At 34.2% G+C, this 7,358-nt stretch overlaps 1 long non-coding RNA gene across 6 annotated transcripts; it reads right to left on the reverse strand.

Annotated features, from left to right (window-relative positions):
- Positions 1-2,278: 2,278 nt before the first annotated feature.
- On the reverse strand, positions 2,279-6,517 carry LOC147072685 (uncharacterized). 6 transcript variants are annotated; one of them, XR_015070546.1, is made up of 6 exons: positions 6,452-6,515; positions 6,176-6,369; positions 5,526-5,777; positions 3,663-4,393; positions 3,248-3,422; positions 2,280-2,567 (listed from the first exon to the last, which is right to left on the reverse strand). It is a non-coding gene; the product is annotated as an uncharacterized LOC147072685 (long non-coding RNA). The 6 variants fall into 6 exon arrangements; XR_015070548.1 differs by having other exon boundaries at positions 2,287-2,567; positions 3,663-4,623; positions 5,439-5,777; positions 6,452-6,517; XR_015070551.1 differs by having other exon boundaries at positions 2,295-2,567; positions 3,663-4,137; positions 6,163-6,369; positions 6,452-6,514.
- Between the last annotated feature and the right edge of the window lie 841 nt (positions 6,518-7,358).

A 7,358-nucleotide genomic window follows, 5' to 3' on the forward strand; every position in this document is an offset into this window, starting at 1 on the left:
GCGACTTAGTCGTTTTTCTTGTGTTTTAATTTTTTTTATTATTGGACCCGGTCCCCAACCTTTCATCGTAGAGTCCCGCGCTCGTGCAATCTCGCTTACGATAATATAAAGTTAATAATAAATAATTAATTCATAAGTATAAATATTAAGTGCTTCTATCTTTTGTTATAATTAATTAAATTAGACTTTTATAAAATATTGTGGATTCTTGTGGTTCCGAATTTTCGTAATTTGACTTTTTATAACTTTTGGTGGATGTGGAATATAATAAATAGACTTTTATATAGTGAACATTAGTTTTAATTAACTATAATACTGTGCCTACCTGCTCTTCCGAAACTGAATGTACCTCCACTCCAGGCCCGGAGCTAGCCAAGGATTCGGAGGCCTACAGTATGTCACTCTGCTTCTACAGCAGGGGAGGGCAAACTGCGGCCCGCCGGGTATTTTTTTGCGGCCCGCCATCATTAATTGTACTTCTGATTAAGAATAACTTTTTTTATATGTTTTTAAAAAATATTGACAATAGATTAAATTTTGAAGAATTTGTTGTTTCGTTAATGTATTATCTCAGTACGTCTTCCTTGCGTCTAGTCTCACACTATGTAACCACTATTTTCTATGTTGAACATCGTGACACATTTAAATACTTTTAACTGTGCGTTGCAAGGAAAAAAAATATATGCCCACGATATGGTGAAGAGTGTGAATGGATTTCAATTAAAACTCAAGTTGTTCCTTCGACAAATATCGAATAATAACGTGGACCACTTTTCAACTTTGAAGTTGCTGAATATACCAGAATATAAATTTGAAGAATATGGTAAAATTATTAAAGCTCTGAATGACGATTTTTTACAAAGATTTGGTGACTTCCGAAAAATTGAGACAAGTTTAGCAACAGTACGCGATCCATTTTCAATAGATATTGATAGTGTACTGACAGAGCTACAACTTGAGATTATTGGTCTGCAGTGTGACACTGATTTAAGAGAATTGCATCGTCGTGAAGATATATCCAAATTTTACAATGCCCTTAACACTTTCATTCTTCTCATTAATTTTTTTGTAATGTTTATTTTTCGTGATAATAAATAGTGTATATCTAAAAATGGTATTTTACTTGCGGCCCGCCGCTCATTTTGAATTCTTGAATTTGGCCCTCCATCCAAAAAGTTTGCCCGCCCCTACAGGGTAGAGGACTTGCCGCACAAATTTTTGATTTATCTTTAAAAGTTTAACATTTTTGGACTTGTTGCAATCTGCTTCTCGTAGATATTAGTCTCACTTAAAAACTGGCAACAAAAAATCATTTTCGAAAAAAGTGGACTTACCACCATCTCCTTCTCATCTCCAGGTTATTATAAGGATGTTTTAAACGATTTTCACATTTGACATACTACTGGATGAATCATATGCTTCTTAAAATGATGCCCGATTTTCAGCGACTCGGCCAGTGTTAAAACCATAGATGTATTAAAAGTAGAGATAGGCAACGATTTGGCTTCCTCACAGAACTGAATGAAGCATGCCGACAATAGACGATAACTTACGAGAAATGGCGACACGATAAAAAAAATGCAGGGCATCACGGAGGATTTACTTTGGTCATTATAACGTACCCATATAATATAATGTTAACATGGAGATTTTGCCGCAACCCAACCTGTTTCACCATACTTTCATATACCATGCCGCCCCATGGTTAAAACTTACTATTTTAATATCAGCGGACTTTACTCGATATAAGCTCACTTAATATTTGTCTTGAAAACGACCTGGCAGTAATTATGAGTAAGCCCGATCTATCTTGCATCTTATTCTAACTAATAGTCAGCGCATGACGACTTGCTCTGTCCGCTCAGACATGAATTTTTGGTAGCTTGCAAGCTTTGGGTTGCAGACCCTTAGGGTCACTATTCCAAGAACACAAAATAAGTTTTACAGCCAGGGCAATACGGGTGAAATTCGGGAATCCATGTTAACGGTCTTAACGCATTATACTTACAAGGAAATATTGTAAGACGATATTCGTAATATCTTCTTTTGTGGTACATTTTTAAAATGACACTTGTATGGGAACCCCTCATCTAGTAGTATATCAATGCATTTGACAAATATTTTGTCAGTTATATCAAGGTTCTACTGTAGTGTAATCAGTAATATAAGTGAATAATCACTAAACACCCACAACCTGGATCCAACACATTCTGAAAATGGACTTAAGTCTATCAACATGATTGAGAGATGAATTTCAAAAATTTTTAAAAATGTATATAAAAGGTAAGCCAGTAAATGATTTAATTCCTTTATTTTTAACATTTTATGGATATTACAGATTATTAATTAAAACAGTTTATATGAAATTTTACTGAGTAAGTTAATCAGACCCAATTGGCCGAACATTATTGTATACCCATAGTGTGCACATATAAATTGTTTCGTCCTGGCTTTTTTATGTTTTTTGAGTGCATCTGATCTGGAGAATGACATTGGGCAGTCATCGGTTATGGATGTTTGAATATCTTTTCTGGCATATGTTTTGCTGCAGATATATTTTTCAATTTCTGAAATGGGAAAAAACCATTTTAACCTTGATAAATGTAAATCTAGCCTATTTGTTTTTGTAATAGTGACACGCTATAATTTGTTGGCGCTGTGAATATCATAAGATGTAATATCTTTATGATTGATAATTTCGAATGAAGTGCATTAAAAGAGTCATCTCCAATTATATTAGAAAGCATTCCTGACCATTGAGTCTATTCTATACTTATCGAGTGATAAAGTCATAGATATTATCAAACTTAGGGTAGGTTTGTATCAAAGTATTAGCACATATCGCAACAATTACAATAAATTCGATGTATTTATTGCAATAAGTGATATATTTTAACATCACCTCTCTTGCTGCTGTTAAAATATAGCACTTATTATAACAATTACAACAAACGTATTGTAATTGTTACAATAAGTGCTAATACTTTGATACAAATCTACCCTAAGTTTGATAGCATTTACCACTTTAGCGGTCGATAAGTACAGAATAGACCCAAATGTGTCAATGGCAGAGACTCAATAGTTTAATGCTTATTAAATTTAATGTATAGCTTTACATGCAGGTAGTGCGTTACTTTGGGGTGTAACGTTATAAAGGGCGGCAAATGAAGGATCGAATACAAATTTTGTGAACAGTGGTAGTTGTTTTCCGTGTGCTAAGACAATAACTTAAGCTATTTATAATTACTGTTTTCACTGATCCACTGATTTTCTCAGGCCAATGTTGGCCAATTGTGTGGATAACGTTTCCCAGTCCCTCGCCATGGATTCTCCCCCGAGAGCCAGGCCGCGATTGGAACACGTGTGCAATCAAGTGGTCCTTCTGTGTGGTCGTAACACGCAGACCCCGAGTCGTGATAACACTGAAATACATAATAGGTACCATTATAAGTAATTCATTCGCACATTCGCTGTAATAAACAAATATTTAAATAAAAATTAAAAAAAAAAAAAAAGAAGCAATGGAGGGATTTATGACGATGACGATGACGATATAGACGAAGACTGATTTTATTTTGTAATTTGTTTGTAATGTACCTACCTAATTTGATTTTTAATAAAAAATTGATAACCTGACAATAAAATAATTCCCAGTTACTAACCTGTATGTACTCCTCCAACTCTTCATAGATTGCATCTAACACGGATAGCAGAAACTTGGATATGGAGCTCTTTGGAATACGAAAGCTACTTTCTAAGGTGGAAAACCTATCACCAGTTGCTAAATATCGCATAACTATTTGTAGTTTAATTCGTGCAGGTAAGGCAGCTCTCATGAGGTTATCTTTCTTCTGTATTTTTGGCCCAACTTTTTGTAACAGGTATTCAAATTGTTCACTGTTCCGCCTCAAATTATTCTTAAACGTAACCTTATCTTCCAGTTCTACTTCACGGAGAAAATTGTTAGATGCACCCTGCTTATCACGCCTTAAAATCCATTTGCGGGCCCAAATTCTCTTGCGCGACTTTCTTTTCTCCTGGTAGTGGTTTTCCAAGTCTTCTCTTCTATTATCATATCTGCAACAACTTCGACACCTTGCAGCAACAGATTCGTAGATGCCATGTTGAAATTGTGATCTTGAATGAAATGACAGCGAGTTGAACTTGGATGTGTGTCAACGCCACGATCCAAGCTACTCATCCAAGCTAGCTTGGATAGGAATAATTAGTATGAAGATGTCCCATACGAGTGCGCATGGATGGCGCTCGGTCCAAGTCCAAGCGCGAATCCGAGTAATTTGTATGAAGCTGTCTCATACAAATGTGTTTGGATGGCACTCTGTCCAAGTGTACTTGGATCGTACTTGGACCATGTCAACGCCCAACGCCTTTACTGAAAAAGCAACAATAGTTTAGCAAAATACAAAACCTATAATAATAAAATATTTAATGACACGTTTACCTTAAGGGGGGACATGCTCGTCATAGGTCAAAATTGAGTTTTTATTGTATTTTCAAACCATGATCCTGGACACTCAAACATGCGCGTCAATATCATTTTACTCCCTACTTCGATTATAGTTTGTCAATTTATGGCTACGGCCGTATGTTGTAGCTTCACCACTGGGGAATGCCAAAAGAAATGGCGTATTTCAAAAAAACACTAATTCTTAGGTCAATAATTATTATAAAGCAATCATTATTCATAAGATGTTTATCACACTGAAATGGTGAAAGACATAGCTTATAATAAGTATCTTTAGAAATGTGTTAATCTTGCCGATTTTTTGAATAATAAAATGCGTAATTCTTGTCAAATTTGGGATCACAGAAATTATCAATATAATTTTTTATCGTAAATATTTCACTATAATAATGTCAATATAAATTATACTGATGGTTTTATAAATGCGTTTATAAATTAATAAATGTAAAAAATCTTAACACCACTGCACAGTTATGTACCGAAATATGACTATATTCTAAAACATTAGAGCAAGAGGTTTAAAAGAATACTATTTTATGTAACAAAAATACTTTATGCAGTCATCAAATGTTAAAAATAAATATAAAGGATAATAAGGCTTCAAAATTATATAAATAGATTATCCATAACGTTTAAGGAGTGTCCAGGATCATGGTTTGAAAATACAATAAAAACTCAATTTTGACCTACGACGAGCATGTGGGCCGTTAATAGAAAACACAAAATATGCATACCGCATGCAAATGATGCAGTTAAAATCAAACTGCATTGATATATTTTCCACATAATATTTCTTGTACAGACAATTTAATTAATTAGTTTTTAAAGCCAGTTACACACACAACTGCATATGCATACTCGCAACGAAGCTCGTGCCATCGAATTTTATTTTTGTTTATGAATAATATTCATAAAACAAAGGACATGAAAATATTTAAATTTCTATTTATACTTTATACTCGCACAGATGTAACTGAATGTGTTGAAATTTTGCCGACAATTTGGTGAAGTGGAATAAGTTCATTTTGAAAACACATGCCTCATTTACGTGTGCATCTATGTCTTCCTGCTAGACTGTTGAACATTGTCGTGTACCCACAGTGTGCACATATAAATTGTTTCATCCTGGCATGTATTTTTTTATGTTTTTTCAGTGCATCTGATCTGGTGAATGACATTGGGCAGTCATCACATTCAAAAATAACAACCCGATTATGGATGTTTGATCCCTTTTTATCATCTTTTCTGGCATATGTTTTGCCGCAGATATTGCAGATATAATTTTCAATTTCTGAAATGGGAAAAAACCATTTTAACCTTGATAAATGTAAATCTAGCCTATTTGTTTTTGTAATAGTGACGCGCTATAATTTGTTGGCGCTGTGAATATCATAAGATGTAATATCTTTATGATTGATAATTTCGAATGAAGTTCATTAAAAGAGTCGTCTCCAATTATATTAGAAAGCATTCCTGACCATGTGTCAATGGCGGAGCCTCAATAGTTTAATGAATATTAAATTTAATGTATAGCTTTACATGCAGGTAGTGCGTTACTTAGGGGTGTAACGTTATAAAGGGCGGCAAACGAAGGAACGAATACAAATTTTGAGAACAGTGGTAGTTGTTTTCCGTGTGCTAAGTGTAAACTAGTGTGCTAAGACAATAACTTAAGCTATTTATAATTACTGTTTTCACTGATCCACTGATTTTCTTGGGCCAATGTTGGCCAATTGTGTGGATACCGTTTCCCAGTCCCGCGCCATGGATTCTCCTCCGAGAGGACCATAAAATATCCTGAGAGCCAGGCTGCGATTGGAACGTGTGCAATCAAGTGGTCCTTCTGTGTGGTCGTAATACGCGGACCACGAGTCGTGATAACACTGAAATACGTAATAGGTATCATTATAAGTAATTCATTGGCACATTCACTGTAATAAACAAATATTTAAATTATATGCTTACCGACGCCACGATAGGATTTAATTCCGTTTTCGGCTGACATTTCTAGTCAATTTGTTGTTTATGTTTGGCTCAGTGTTGCCATTTTTTCAAAGTGGAATTATAGTACAGAGCCTCCAAAATTATAGTATTTGGGGAAAAAATATAGTACGCGTTGTCAACGGTTGAAAATGTATAGGTTTTTTGTTTCTCAGAAAAAAAAATTCGGAGATATTGAGAAACTCGGAGGCCCCTTTTTATTTTGGTACCTCTTCCGTCCAAAAATGCTTGCCGAACTATTCAAGAAATTTCATTTTAAACCAAAGTCAAGGGATTTTTTTACGTTTTTCGAGCAATTTTTTTCCATGTTCTCCAAATCTTCTTATATTGCGAAATTAAAGTACTTTGCACCAATTTATCCAACGAAAATATAGAAATTTTAGTACTTTTTGTATATTTTTTCCGATATTCAAAAGTATAGTATTTTGGGCGTACTACCTATACATGTTTTATATCGTACATAGTACGCGGACCAAAATTATAGTACAAATACTATAATTATAGTACGGTTGGCAACACTGGTTTGGCTTGACCATAGACCAGTGTTGCCATATTTTTCTATGCCGATTATAGTACAAAGGCGTAAAAATTATAGTATTTCTGAAAAATATATAGTACAGGAACATTTTTCGTCTTGCATCCTTTAAAATTATAGTATTTTGGTATATTTTGCGTAAAATTATAGTATTTAACATTTTCCACGGAGTTAAAATTATAGTATTGTACTATAATTATAGTACGGTTGGCATCACTGCCATAGCTAATATACTTTTATAGATCAGCCACTCAGGTACACCAAGTAGTGTTGCCATATTTTGAAAATGGAATTATAGTACAGTGCCTTCAAAATTATAGTATTTCGGCAAAAAAT

The sequence above is a fragment of the Rhyacophila brunnea genome, unplaced genomic scaffold, assembly GCF_057557595.1.
Source record: "Rhyacophila brunnea isolate RB1 unplaced genomic scaffold, BYU_Rbru_1.0 scaffold_19, whole genome shotgun sequence".
Taxonomy (NCBI): domain Eukaryota; kingdom Metazoa; phylum Arthropoda; class Insecta; order Trichoptera; family Rhyacophilidae; genus Rhyacophila; species Rhyacophila brunnea.